We start from the raw sequence: 14,198 nt of genomic DNA, 5'->3' as shown, positions 1-14,198 counted from the left end.
GGATGACTATAAAAACAACCAGGAACAGCCTAACCCTTGGGCAAGGAAGGCCGAATCTGTAAGAACCCCAGGGGCCAGGGGAGGCTGGTCCATTAATGAGCCCTAAAAGGACTTACAGCATCATGTTAGAAAGAAAGCTCCCTACCACATCCTGCAAAAACCATACATGTTCTTATCAGCATCAATAGAGACCTTCAAGTGCCAACACCTTTTCTACTTTGAAGCAGCCTTCAGTGTCCCATTACCACTCATCACATGCCTACTCCTAACTTGAACATGATGATTTTCACATGTAACGTAATATGACTGACTTTAAACTGTTTTCTACCTTAACCAAGTCTCTCCTGGGAATAGTCGTAGGTATGCAAGCAGTAATAACCTGAGAACAGATGGAGAAGTAAATAATTCTATTCCTTCCCCCACCCCGTGCCCCCAGCAAACAGTACAACACTGTCTGATTCTTTTTCTTTTTTAAACAAACTTCACAAGAAATACATCTGCTGAACATGCTCCTTTGGAAGTCAGGGCTACTGTTTCCTCCAGCCACTTAACACATTTAAGTGGCCAGATGACACAAACCATTGAAATATTGCCTACACGTCTACCGTACAGTTCCCAAACTGGGATTTCAGTAAACTTATGTTGCAGCTGCCGGGAAAAGAAAAAGGAAGCAAAAACAACGCCATCCATGAAGACAGGTGGAATTAAACCAAATGGAAGTCTTCCTTGACAGATGCAGGGACACTTGAAAGCAAACCACTCCTTACAAGGAATGAGGGAACTAAAATTGCTGTGGGAAGAAAAAGAGAGCCTGTGTACAAATGCTTTCAAGGCAACTTACAAAATTCCAAAATATCCCACCAGCAGAAATTAATGAACTGTCTCCTCTGGAGCAAAAGCATGCTAGTAACGGTGCTCAGGGCAGGTGACCCCAAGATGCACCTCTGTGGTATGTGGATTATTTCGAGCTGAAGACAATAAAGACTCAGAACACTCAGGAAGAACATATGAGTTTCCCCTCCAAAACTGCCTAGAGAATTTAACATGGAAGACCTGTTTCAGGAAAGAGCCAATATCATATGATGGCTGTAATATAATCTAAAATAGATGTTGCAATAGGAAAGGCACCTACAAGCCCATTCTATCAAAATGTCTGTCTCTCCCTGGCCACAGTCTCTATAGCTTGCCCTGAAAAGAGTTGTCAGACAAACATTTGCATTTCTATCTCCACGTGAATTGTCTTCTTCCCCTCTGAATTCCCAAACCACTACCCCTCCAACACCTTCCATGCCTTTAGCTACAATACAATAGTTAAGCAAGCAGCTTAGACAGAATGACGAGCTGCTCATTTCCAAGTTTCTCCCATGTATACATGTTATTAAACTTGGTATTATTTTCTGCTGCTAACCTGTCTTTTAATTATTTGGCCAGCCATAATGACCTTAAGGGAAAGGGCAGAGGGGAATTCTCCCTCTTCCCCAACACTAGCATTGACCAAAGCACCAATACCCAACCCCTGCCCCCAACACATTGTATTAGGACCCCAAGAAGTTAAGGCCCAACGAGATGGATTCAGTTTCTCTTTTTCATCACACAAAAAGAAGCTTGAATGATCTATCAGTCACTGAAATAATAGAAATACATGCATGTGTTGTGAGCATTGGAGTAGGTTCCTCCCCTCTAGCCTACAACATAACTTCACAGGAGTTACAGAACTTCCACTTCTTAACTTCTGGAGGGGAAGGAAAATTCACCCAAGAACCGACAATGAAGCCCCACCAGCATCCCTCCCTCCCCTCCCGGATGCCCCGCTGCCCCTCCCACTCCACCTGCTGTGGGCCTGCCAGGCCGGTGCCCCAGCCCCACTGGCGCCCTGCCTTCACTCTCTGACACCCTGCTGCCCCTCCTGCTCCAGCAGCCAGACAGGAAAAGCGTCCAGACCTGCAGGGACTGGGCTGTCAGATGCGCTGGTCTCACCATGGGTGCTGCCCCCGCCCACTCCACCTGAGGGCCCCGCTCCGCCCCACGGTCTCACTGCAAACCACACCTGCGAGTCCCTGCAGCCAAGGACTCAGGTGAGCGCAGCCTCCCAGGCCACCCCGGGTGGGCGTGCCCTCACCCTCATCCCTCTTCCTGCTGCCCGGGAGAATGAGCGCGATGCCACGGGCAGCCGCCAAGTCCAATCTGGCTGAACAAAGCAGGCGGGGCCGGAATTGCGGGCCGAAGTGCATCGGTCGCCATCTTTGCGTATGGAGGGTCCCCTAGCGGAGGGCTGGGCCACACTTTCGGCTCCCCCAGGGTCTGGGTCATTCACTCAGAGCACTGCAGCAGCGACCCATTGGGCAGCAGAACAGAAGTGTTTAGGCAGCGTGAGCCCAGGATGCGTGCGGCAGCAGGCATTTTGCTAGGCCCACAGGCGTGGCCATCTGGCTTTACGGAGGACGGGTGGGCACATGCTGCCATCTTCCTGCCCTGTAGGCCACGGGGACCAGTTCCACATCCCATAGAGTGTTGCCCAGAGCTCTACTCTCGTGGTGGTCCCGCTCAGGTGTGGTGAGGAGGGGCACGGAGCCTGGCGGTGCAACAGCCTGAGGCCTGGGATGGTGATCGTTGCGTGGCCACGAACTGCTCCCATTGGCCAGGCAACGAGGAGAAACCACCTTCTCCTTCCACAGGTACCTGGCCACCACTGCCCGGTCAGCTCCCCATGAGGTCCAGCCCGAGGTGGGCAGCACTTTGTGCTCGGGCCTGTCCAGCAGGTGAGTCAGCGCTGGGTGCTGTGTAGCCTTGGTCTGCACCACCGTCTCTGCTCGGGGCACCTTGGGCAACCATGGCCACCCCACAGCCACCAGAGCCCATCTTATGGCCTCCACCACCCTCTCACCCCCACCCTGCAGCCACCCTGCTCTCCACTGATTTGGGCTAGGGCCAAAAATGTCAAGTAACAGGGTAGTCTGGAAACGCTCTTCCTTAGGTCACTATCTTCTTGGATTTACTGTGACTTTTCTGCTCTTTTGATGGCAGGGAGCCTGCCTTGATCTCTGCAATCAGGAATGTGGCTGAGCAAATGCAGCTTGTACCTGCTGGATGGATACACCTCCCAGATGCTCTGTTGCTAGAAGGTTCTTGGCAGTGCAGGGAAAGGTGGCTCTGCACGTGGAGGTGAGTGCTGGAGAGGCGTATGACAGCATCCTAGGCAGAGCAGGTCAAGGCCCACTCCTCATGGGGAGGCTGACCCTGTGGACTTGGACTTGGACAGCATCCTGGGAGGAGCAGGGTTCAGCCCACTCCTCAAGGAGAGACTTACACTTGGGACTCTGCATCTGAGAGCATCCTGGGTGGAGCAGGGCGAGGCCCACTCCTCACGGGGAGGCTGACCCTGCAGACTGGGCATCTGACAGCATCCTGGGGGGGCAGGGCACAGTCCACTCCTCATAGGGAGGCTGACCATGTGGACTTGGACTCTGCATCTGACAGCATCCTGGGTGGAGGATGGCACGGCCCACTCCTCACCGGGAGGCTTACCTCGGGGATCGGTGAAGGGGCTCCTCTCTACACATCTTCCTTGGGCTCCCACAGCAGGGTGAGTAGTTTGCCTTCCCCCTGGCCTGGCTCCCTTCATGAGGGCTTCTGGAATTCAGCTAGTTCAATGAGTCCTTTCCAGCGGACTCCACACTGGAGGTCCCAGAACAGTGCACTGAAGACATTCTACTTTGAAAACCTCCTGGCAGATCATTTTGTTTCATGTTGCAGGTTGTTATTGAATTTTGAAAGACCTGAATGCCACTTGTTGTCTGTAGTATTACTGAAGGTTTACAGTGGTTTGTTCTAATTTGGAAGTTGTTACAATCTATCCAAAGAACTAGTAACATGAGCTTGTTTCAGAGGTCAGCCACCATGCTTTCTTGAGGTTTCCTTCAGAGCCTGTGTCCCAAAAGTTTTGTTACTGTTTTTGAGAATGAGGCAAAGCACTGCAGAGAAGGTTGCTCTTGGCATGTGTCATTGTTTAACGTGGTCTAGGGGCAAAGGAGGTGGTGGTCCTTTGGTAACTAGTCACAAAGCATTGAGAAAGGTTAGAAAGTCATGTTGCTTGGAACTCCCTGAGGACCTAGTATCCACCTGGTCTGGTCCACAGTGGTCTCAGGCGTGTTAGATGACCTCAAGTGGAACAGAAAGCCCTCGGGACAGACCCCCCCCAACCCCCCACGTGCACAGTTTGGTCTAAATAGAGATTTTACCTTAATGAGGAGAAGAGATTATGAAGTGTCTTGGTCAGTACATTGCAGGGGCTGGTTGATTTGTACAGGAAGCAGTTTTCCTCCTGGTAGTGGGAGGACAGGAGTAATACTAATCCACAGCTCTTGGGGCTGACCTCCCCTTAGCGGTGGTCTCGCATCCTCAGCTGCTTGAGCAGAGCTGGGAACAGGCACCCTGCTGAGTGCCTGGGAGGCTCTGCTGGCCAACACCTGGCCTGGCTTTGAAATAGGGGGACCAACCCTCCCCGTTTTAGCACACAAAGTCTTGCATCCTAGGGACAGCAGGAGGATTGTGCAGCCATGAGCTTCTAAGAACTATTTCAGAGGGTTCTTGAAGCCTTTCCTGTTGTCTTGATGTCATCCTGTGTTATCTGCCAGAACGTCTGTGTCCCTACAGGGCACTTACCACAGCCTGGGAGGAGGTCCTCACCTTCCTTCCTTCTCTGCCCTACAGACGGTCACCTCCTTAAGTTAGACAGTGGGTCGTTCATGTTTCTATTCCAGTAATAAGTTGCAAGCAGGTGTTCCTTAAATCTTTACTAAAGGTTTAAGTGGGCAAAGTGGCTACAGGTGTGGATGTTCCCAAAAACACTTGTTTTGCTTTTATAGTTGATTATTTTAGGGGGAAACATTTAATTCTTTCTTTCTAATTACTTTTTCATTTATCCTTGCAGGCTCCACATAATGGGCTCAAAACGTCTGGTCCTATGGTTAAAAGCTGTTCACAGGGATGACTGGACCCCACTAAACATTCTTTCGTCTGTAGTGAACATTTCACCAAAAAAAGCTCCAGGAAAGGCTGGAGGATCAGTACTACGTGCTCAAGCCATGGCCACGCCCTCCATCTTCCACCTGACTGAGAAGAGGCTGCTGAAGGCCACAGCCGCCCCAGGAGAAAGGACACCAGGAAGGCCACCGGGGGCCTGTGGAACATGCGCGTGAAGCAGATGGGAAAGGAGCTCCAGGTTCGTTGTGGTCCTTGAGGGAAAAGCTGAGGGCCCAGCCTTGGTCCCGCAAGTTGAAGTAACCGGCTCTGCAGGGTGAACCCGTACCCAGGGCCGCCCAGGAAGCTGCCAGTCAGGATTGGGCACAGAGTCTCTGGAAGGAACTCCAGGAGACAGTGTGGCCTCCACAACATCAGGCAGCCAAGGAGATGCAAACACATCTGCTGTAGATGCTGGCGATGAGACTCCCTCTTCCCAGCCAGGGCCTGCTGGGTAAGAGTGGCATTTCCGTGGGTGACTTTATCCCTCAGGATCGGGGCGTGCAGATTTATTGGCTGGCTTCCTTCTTACAGTTTCTTCTCAGAGCACACTCAAGAGAGGCCATCTGTCCCTTGAGAGGCTGTTGACCAAAAGAGGCTGAAGAGAGATGTGGAGCCCAGCTGCAACAGGACCAGCCTGGGGCCTGATGAGAGCTTGGCCCAGAACCCCCAAGTTCATCATTCACAATGATGCCTCAGAAACCCTCCCAGAGCCCCTCCACCCTCCGACGGATGTCACCCTGAAGCCAGCCACAGAAGCTGTGCGGGGCGAGCACAGCGACACCAGCCCTCCGTCCCTCAGCTGCGTCATCCTGTCAGCACTGGGGGCCCAAGATCTCCTCGACTGCTGCACTCCTACTGCTTCTGCTCCCGGGGGAACAGGAGTACGGGTGCCGCCTGCGAGAGCAGGTGGAGAAGGACAGCGAGCTGAAGAGGGGCAGCCGCCGACAGCCAGGTGCACACGCTGCAGGAGGAGCTGGACGAGCTGAAGGGAGGGGGCTCCCTGCCTTAGCAGCCTGCTGCCCCCAGCCGAGGTCAGTGCTGGTGCTCGGGGCTCCCCCACTGCCTGCTCACCATGAGGGGTTTCCTGCTCTGCAGCAGACGGCCCCTGAGCACTTCTGTGTGCAGCATGCCTGCTGCTGTCTTGGGAGAAGGCTCTGCTGGTAGCTGCCCCTTGCAGACAGGGAGCCCAGGTTGCAGAGCTCACCCCGCCAGTTCTAGGGCACTCGAGAGGCAGCGGTAGTTGTCAGGGTTTAGCAAGTGGGGAAGGAGGCATTGCAGGTCTGCTGGGAAAGCCAGACCTACACAATGAATGGTCCCTGGACGGTTGGTTTTCCACTTGAACAGGAGAAAATCAGCTTCTGTTGCATCCCTCACACAAATGTAAATTCCTATGAGTTAGGATCTAAATGTGAAATAAAATCGACATAGTAAACTATTAGAAAAGTTACAGGAGACTATTAAAGTCATGGGGGGGTTCTTTCCCTTCATGTTTTAATGAATATCCTTGAACTGAAGTCATTTTGAACATTTAAATAATTTCTTTAAAATTTGAAACATCTTTTTGAGTAGAGTACATTCTCTTTTGTAAAAATTATAACACTCCAGAAATATACAAGCTAACAAGTGGTAAAAACTCCTATTTCTCACCTACCTCCCAACTTTTATTCCTTGTTGGTAGTAAAATTTGGTGTGTAATCTCCTAGACTATTTCCTGTGCTTTACATACATATTTCTCTACCTGTACAAATAGGTTGGATATATTGTTGGTGTGTTTATTGGCTATATTTCTGATTTTCCTGCTCTTTTACGGTTTAGTCCTTGTAAACATTGGTTTCTCGATATTCCTTATGTATTGAGGGTACCATCTTTTGCCTGTTATACACCCATGGAAAACATTTCCCTACCACATTGTTCATTTAATCTGGATCAGTGCTTGTCTTCCCAGATGTCAGTAACACTTCAGGCGGGAAACGGCTCGATGTGACAGGCTGTTCAGGAACTCCTGGACCCCCAGGGCAACAACCATTAAGAAAACACAAAGCAAGAAACAAAATCCATCCTGCGTGTTTCCAGATGCATCCCGGGGAAAGGACAGCTCCAGTTGAGGACCGCTGATATCCTGGTCAGAATTATCCCCTATGCTCTCCTATCACGTTAAAGCTGTTTCTGTAGTTTCTTGTACCTGATGGTACAGTTTAGTGCCTTTGTCTGTTCCTTTTGGTCAGATTGTGCAATCTTTCTCACTGTTACAGGTCTTTCCAGACAGTCAGCCCTGACTCCATTGCTCAGGTCTACATTGTTGTTCCTGTCTTGTGAATCCTCACTTCATTCTGCTGATGTTGGTTTTATTGTGGTGTTGTTCTGGCTCCTGGAAGGAAGTGCTCAGCTTCTTCGTGTACTGTTGATATTCCCTGATACTTGCAGTGGCGGCTGTGTCCCTTCGTCTGTCCCTTTGTCCCCACGCCATAGATTTGTCTCATGCTCCTCTAATTGCTGTTCATTTCTAAAGAGGTTGTCCTGTCTGTCTGGATTCCCTCTTTAACCTGAGAGATTTAGAAGGGTTTGGATAGATGTTCTAGTGGATAGGTTGGGGGAGGGGAGCCAATATTTTGTGATTATTTTTTACTTTTATTGCTTTAAGGTCCGGTAATATGGTCACTTATAGATTTCTGCTTTTTGGACTCTTTAGAGATTTCACTGTGGCTTAGCACACAGTCCATTGTGATGACTGTTTCATTGTGGTTTGAGAAGAATGCTTCCTCTCCACTAGTCGCTTATGTTGTTGTCCCTGGGGCTGAGTCTAGATCTAGCTTTTTTGTGTTCATCATCAGATCTGTTTCCTAACTTACTGTATCACTTGACCTGTGGATTTCTAAGAGAGGTAAGGTAGGTGCCTGTGATTCTTGAGGTGCCTGTGTCTTCTTGTTTGTCCAGTTTTTCTTTATGTTTCAAGACCATATTGTTAGGTGTATAAGTGTTCCTGACAGTTATCAACACAGAGAACCCCTGTTTGTCCCATTTAAAGTCTTATTTCTTTATCTCCTTATTTTCAACCATATTATATCCCTTTATTTTATAACTATATTTTAACTCAACTTGAGAGCCTTCATCTTTTTATAGAGCAATTTGATCCATTTACAATTGTGATTATCAATAAATTGGAATTTGAGTCTACCATTTAATTTAATTTTTAATTTGTTAGGCTTTCTCATGATTTTTCTATTCTTCTAGTGGGTGTCTTTCAGCTTTTAGGAACAACCATTTCTGCATCTCTTTCTGTAAAGGCTTAGAGTTGATCAGTTCCTGTGTTCTACACTCCCAACTCATCACCTTCCACTCCCCAGCTCGAGACTGTCTGATCTTACTTAGTTCTATATTCTTATTTTCTCCATCAAGCAACAATCGTTATATGAAGTAGACTTTTTATTGGTTACTTTGTTCACTACTATTTATTGTTGCCAAATTTTTCCTCCTTTATGGAAATATTTGATGCTATTTTTGAACTCACATGACAGTAAAATTTTGAGAGGAATCGAGTCTGAGATACTTCTTAGGTACCGACACTGGGGAGCCAACACCTAACCTCTTAAAGTTGCATCATTGTGTCTGCAGAGTCGGGATGAGGTCAGAGATGTTTAAAACCATGGAATTGAATGAGGTCTCCTGGAGACACTGTAGCTGTAGAAGGGCCCAGGGCCCAGCCTAGGAGCAGGCAGTGTTTGCAGAGGTGCAGCTGAAGAGGGTCCAGGAAAGGGGACTGAAACAGTGGAGCATAGAGTCGCAGGAGCCACGAGGGGAGAAGGGAATTGCAGAAAGAAGGGGTGCTTTGCTGGGTCGGATACAGCTCTGATCAGAATGGAGAAAAGATGGCTGGACTCGGCCACATCGGATCACTGGTGACCTCAGTCTCCTTGAGAGGGTGGGAATGAAGCTGGGTCTAGAGTGGGTGAAGGGGGGCCATGGGAGGGCAGTAGGGATGAGACACTTTACTTAAGAGGTTTAGCCATGAAGGGGAGTCAGGAAAGTGGACAGTAGCCAAAAAGGAGCATGAGTCCAAGGGAGAGTTTTGTTTGTAAAGTGGAGATGAGCTAACAGTTGCTGCAGGTAGGACCGGATGGAGAGGAGGAGCCTCAGGGTCAGGGAGGGGCAAGCTGGGCCCTGAGGAGGTGCAGGACTGGGCTCCACTGCCTGGGGAGGTGCAGAGAGCAAGAGGACTGATGTGCTGGTGGAAAGGGCACCCTGTGCCTCTCTTCCTGTGTTCCTGGAGTGTGATGTGGGCAGTGGCTGGGAGTGGAGAGGCAATGCAGGAGGTGTTAGGTGAGCAGCAGGGGGAGGAGGGGGAGAGGGAGAGGGCTCCCTGGCTTGGTTTCCATGGCCCACCAAGAGCTCCCCACTGGGGTCCCCGGTCACCAGCTGCTGTCTCTCTTTGATGTCTTCCTCAAAATGTCGGCTCTCTTGATGGTTCTCAGGGCTATTATGAATTTGTTCAACAATCAAGGAATCTTTGGGTCAGTTTTTAGGGATTTTATGTCAAGGGGGCTCTACATGTGTTTATTCAGTCCATTATCTTTACCCAATACCTTTGTTTTTGGACAGATTCCATATAACAGAACAGCCGGGCCAGTGGCCTGCAAGTTCCCGGGTTTGAGAGGTTTGCCCTCCAGAAAGCCGGTGATGACTGGCCTTCTCACAGGACGTGGTACACTGTCCTTGAGCCCACTCTAACTGTGAGTGTCACAACGTTGTAAATCCTCTGGCAGTTCTGTCAGGGCCCATCGTTGGCATTTCTGTGACCAGTGAGGGCAAAAATTTTTCCGTGTTCATTATCTGTCACTTTCCTGACTGTGCTGTCACCTGCCTTGCTCACTGAGCTCTGATCCTTCCTGGTGGAACCAGGACGTTCACTCTCTGTCCAGTGTGATTGCACGTTCCCTCAGTGTACCCCTTGAGCACTTGCTTCAAAAATATCTGTTTTCTTCACATTCTTTGATTCTTTGTACATGTAATCTAGATTTAATCTGGAGCTTTAAAAATGTTTTATTGTGGAAAACCTTGAACATTCACAAATTAAACAGAAAAGTGTGATAGCCCCCCATGTCCCTATTACCCAGCTTCAACATTTATTAATATTCTGATATTCTTGTTTCCTCCATATTTCTACCCACTCCCTACCTTCCATTGATTAATTTTTAATTAATAGATTGTCTTTTAGGAAAGTTTTAGATGGACAGAGAAATTCAGCAGATAGTGCAGAGCGTTTCTCCCTCCTCCCCATCAGTTTCCCCTACTGTTAACATCTTGCATGACCACCTGTGTTAGTGCGGTTCATTCCTTACAAGTGAGGAGCTGATGCTGCTACAGTGTTCGTAACCAAGTCGGTGGTTTACATTAAGGTTCACTGTCTCACTGTCACTTACTTGGATTTTGACAAATGCATAATCTCATGCATCCACCATGACAGTATCTTACAGAAGAGTTGGATTGCCCTAAAATCTCTGTTCTCTGCCTCTTCATCCCTTGCCTTCCAAATCCTGACAACACTGATCTTTATACTGTTTCTATAGTTTTGCGTTGTCTAGAATGTCATGTAATTGGAATATATGAAAACTATGGAACAGTGTATATAGCCTTCTCCAGTTGGGCTCTTTCACTTAGCAATATGTATTTAAAAGTCCACTATGTCTTTTTGTGGCTTGATAGCTAATTTCTTTTTTTTTTCCTTTTTGTATATTGAGTTAAAATATACATAACAAAAAGTGTGATATCTTAACCATTTTTAAGTGTATACTTCAGTGGCGTTAAATACATTTACGCTGTTGCACAGTCATCACCACCATTCATCCCCATAACTCTTATAAATCTGAAACTCTATACCTATTAAACAGTAAGTCTCCCTTCTCCCCTCCCCCCAGCCCTTGGCAGCCACCATTCCACTTTCCATCTCTGTGATTTTGACTACTCTCAGTTCCTTATGTTAGTGGAATCATACAGTATTTTTCTTTTTGTGACTGGTTTATTTCTGTTAGCATAGTGTCCCCAAGGTTAACACACATGTAGCATATTGCAGAATTTGCTTCCTTTGTAACGCTAAATAATATTCTGTTGTATGGATATACTACATTTTGTGTATCCATTCATGTGTCAGTGGACACTGGGGTTGCATCCATGTTTTAGCTATTGTGAATAATACTGCTATGAACATGGGTGTACAAATATCTCTTCAAGGCTCTGCTTTCAGATCTTTTGGGTGTATATGCAGAAGTGGAATTGCTGGATCATGTGATAATTCTATGTTCAATTTTTTGAGGAACACTCATACTGTTTTCCATAGCGGCTGCACCATTTTACATTCCTATCAACAGTGTACATGGTTCCCATTTCACCGCATCCTGGCCAACACATGTTGTTTTCTGTCTTTCCTGTAGCACTCATCTTAGCAGGTGTGAGGTGATGTCTCATTGTGGTTTTGATTTGCATTTCCCTAATGATTAGTGGTGTTGAGAGTTTTTTCATGGGCTTATATGCTATTCATAATTCTTTGGAGAACTGTCTCTTCAAGTCCTTTGCCCATATTTGAATTGGCTTGTTTTTCAGTTGTTCAGTTTTAAGACATCTCTGTATATTCTGGATACCAGTCTCTTGTCAGAAATATCATTTGCAAATATTTTCTCCCACTCTGTGGGTTGCCTTTTCACTCTATGCACAGTGCCTCTTGATGTACCAACTTATAAAATTTTCGTGGAGTCCAATTTGTCCATTGTTTTTCTTCCGTTACCTGTGTCTTTGGTGTCATTTCCAAGAAATCATTGGCAAGTCTGGTGTCACAAAGATTTTGTCTCGTTTTCTTCTAAGAGTTTTCTTATTTTAGGTCTTACATTTATATCCTTGAGTTAATTTTTGTATATAGTGTTGGATGAGGGTCCAAGTTCATTCTTTTGCACGCAGATGTCCAGTTTTCCCAGCACCATTTGTTGACAAGAAACCTTTCTCCATTGCACGGTCTTGGCACCCTTGTCAAAAATCACTTGACCATATATGTGAGGGTTTGTTTCTGGGCTAGCTATTCTATGCCATTGGTCTCTATGTCTGCCTTTATGCCAATACCATACTGTTGATTACTGTGGCTTTGTAGTAAGTTTTGAAATCAGGAAATGTGAGTCCTCCAGTTTTGTTCTTCTTTTTCAGGATTGTTTTGGCTATTCTGAGTCCCTTGAGATTGCATGTGAATTTTAGGACGGGTTTTTCTATTTCTGCAAAAAACATCATTAGGATTTGGATAGGGATTACATTGAATCTGTAGACTGCTTTGGGTAATATTAACACTTTAACAATATTAAACCTTCCAATCCATGGATATGGGATGTGTGTCCATTTATGAATGTCTTCTTTAATTTCTTTCTGAAATGTTTTGTAGTTTTTATGATGCAAGCCTTTCACATCCTTGGTTAAGTTAATTCCTAAGCATGTTATTCTTTCTGATACTATTATAAATGAATTGTTTTTGTAATTTACTTTTGAGAGAGCTCCCGGTTCATGTATAGAAATGCAACTGATTTTTGTGTGTTGACTTTGTATCCTGCTACTTTCCTGAATTCTCTGTTAGATCAAACGGCTTTTTGTGGAGTCTTTCAGATTTTCTACATATGAGATGATATCATCGTCAAACAGATCGTTTTACTTTTTTCTTTCCAATTTGGATGACTTTTATTTATTTCTTTTTATTGCCTCATGGTTCTGGCTTGAACTTTCAGTACTGTGTTGAATAGAAGTGGTGAAAGTGGGCATCCTTGCCTTGTTCCTGATCTTAGCGCTTTCAGGAAAAGCTTTCAGTCTTCCATCACTGAGTTTTGTGTTTGCTGTGCGTTTTTCCTCCTATTCCTTGTTTCTCGAGTGTTTTATCATGAAAGGCTGTTGAATTTTGTCAAATGGTTTTTGTGCATCAATCGAGATGGTCATGTTTTTCCCCCTTCATTTTCTTGATGTTGCATATTACATTGATCGATTTTTGTGTGTTAATCTACCCTTGTATATCAGGAATAAATTTCACTTGGTGGTAGTGTATAATTCTTTTAATACGCTGTTAAATTCAATTTCTTAGTATTTTGTTGAGGATTTTTGCATCTATGTTCATCGGAGCTAATGGTCTGTAATTTTATTTTCTTTTAGTGTCCTTGTCTAGTGTTGGTATCAGGGTAATGCTGGCGTCGTAAAATGAGTTTGGAAGTGTCCTCTCTTTTTCAATATTTGACAGAGTGTAAGAAGGCTTGTTTTTAAAACTTCTTTAAACTGAAAGTTTTTTTTTTATAATTTTATTTATTTATTTGTTTTTCCCCAAAGCCCCAGTAGATAGTTGTATGTCATAGCTGCACATCCTTCTAGTTGGTGTACGTGGGACGTGGCCTCAGCATGGCCGGAGAAGCGTTGCGTCGGTGCACGCCCAGGATCCGGACCCGGGCCGCCAGTAGCGGAGCGCACGCACTTAACCACTAAGCCACGGGGCCGGCCCTTAAACTTCTTTATATGTTTGGTAGAATTCACCACTGCAGTCATATGGTCCTGGGTTTTACTTTGTTGAGAGACTTTTTTTTTAGATTTCTTGAAATATTAGTGACATGTAACACATGTAAGTTTTAGGTGTTCAAGATGATGATTTGTGAAAGGATTACCACAATACAGTGAGTTAACACCTCCATTCCCTCACATAATTAACTTGTTTTTTCTAGCGATCACTTTTAAGATCTACTCTCTTAACAACTTTCAAGTCTATAATATGTTATTGTTAATTATGGTCACCATGCTGTACATTAGATCCCCAAAACTTATTCATATTACAGCTAGAAATTTGTGCAATTTGACTTACCTCTCTCCCTTTCCCCCACGCCCAAGGTCCTTGCAAACACCATTCTAGCCTCTATTCCTTTGAGTTGGGTTTTTTTAGATTTCACATATGGGTGAGAATATATAGTATTTGTCTTTGTCTGTCTGACTTATATCACTTAGTGTAATGCCTCAAGTTCCATCTGTGTTGTTACAAAATGCAGGATTTCATTCTCTTGCATGGATAAATAATATTTTATTATACATTTCATGTATATATACATATGTCTGACATTTTCTTTATCTATTTATCCATTGATGGACACATGGATTGTGTCCACGTCCTCAGTTTGTGATTA

General features: G+C 45.9%; 1 long non-coding RNA gene across 3 annotated transcripts in view; it reads left to right on the top strand.

The window, feature by feature from the left end:
* The window catches only part of LOC131419887 (uncharacterized), a 62,750-nt gene that overhangs the window by 34,112 nt on the left and 14,440 nt on the right, over window positions 1-14,198 (top strand). The window contains exons 1-2 of one of the 3 annotated variants that reach the window (XR_009223352.1): window positions 2,970-3,162; window positions 4,931-6,053. This is a non-coding gene — a long non-coding RNA (uncharacterized LOC131419887). Of the gene's footprint in view, window positions 1-2,969; window positions 3,163-4,930; window positions 6,054-9,618; window positions 9,750-14,198 lie in introns of those variants that run through there. The other 2 variants (XR_009223354.1, XR_009223353.1) reach the window with 2 other exon arrangements.

This window comes from Diceros bicornis, chromosome 22 (genome assembly GCF_020826845.1).
Source record: "Diceros bicornis minor isolate mBicDic1 chromosome 22, mDicBic1.mat.cur, whole genome shotgun sequence".
Lineage (NCBI taxonomy): Eukaryota > Metazoa > Chordata > Mammalia > Perissodactyla > Rhinocerotidae > Diceros > Diceros bicornis.
This window is presented reverse-complemented; position numbering and strand designations above follow the sequence as displayed.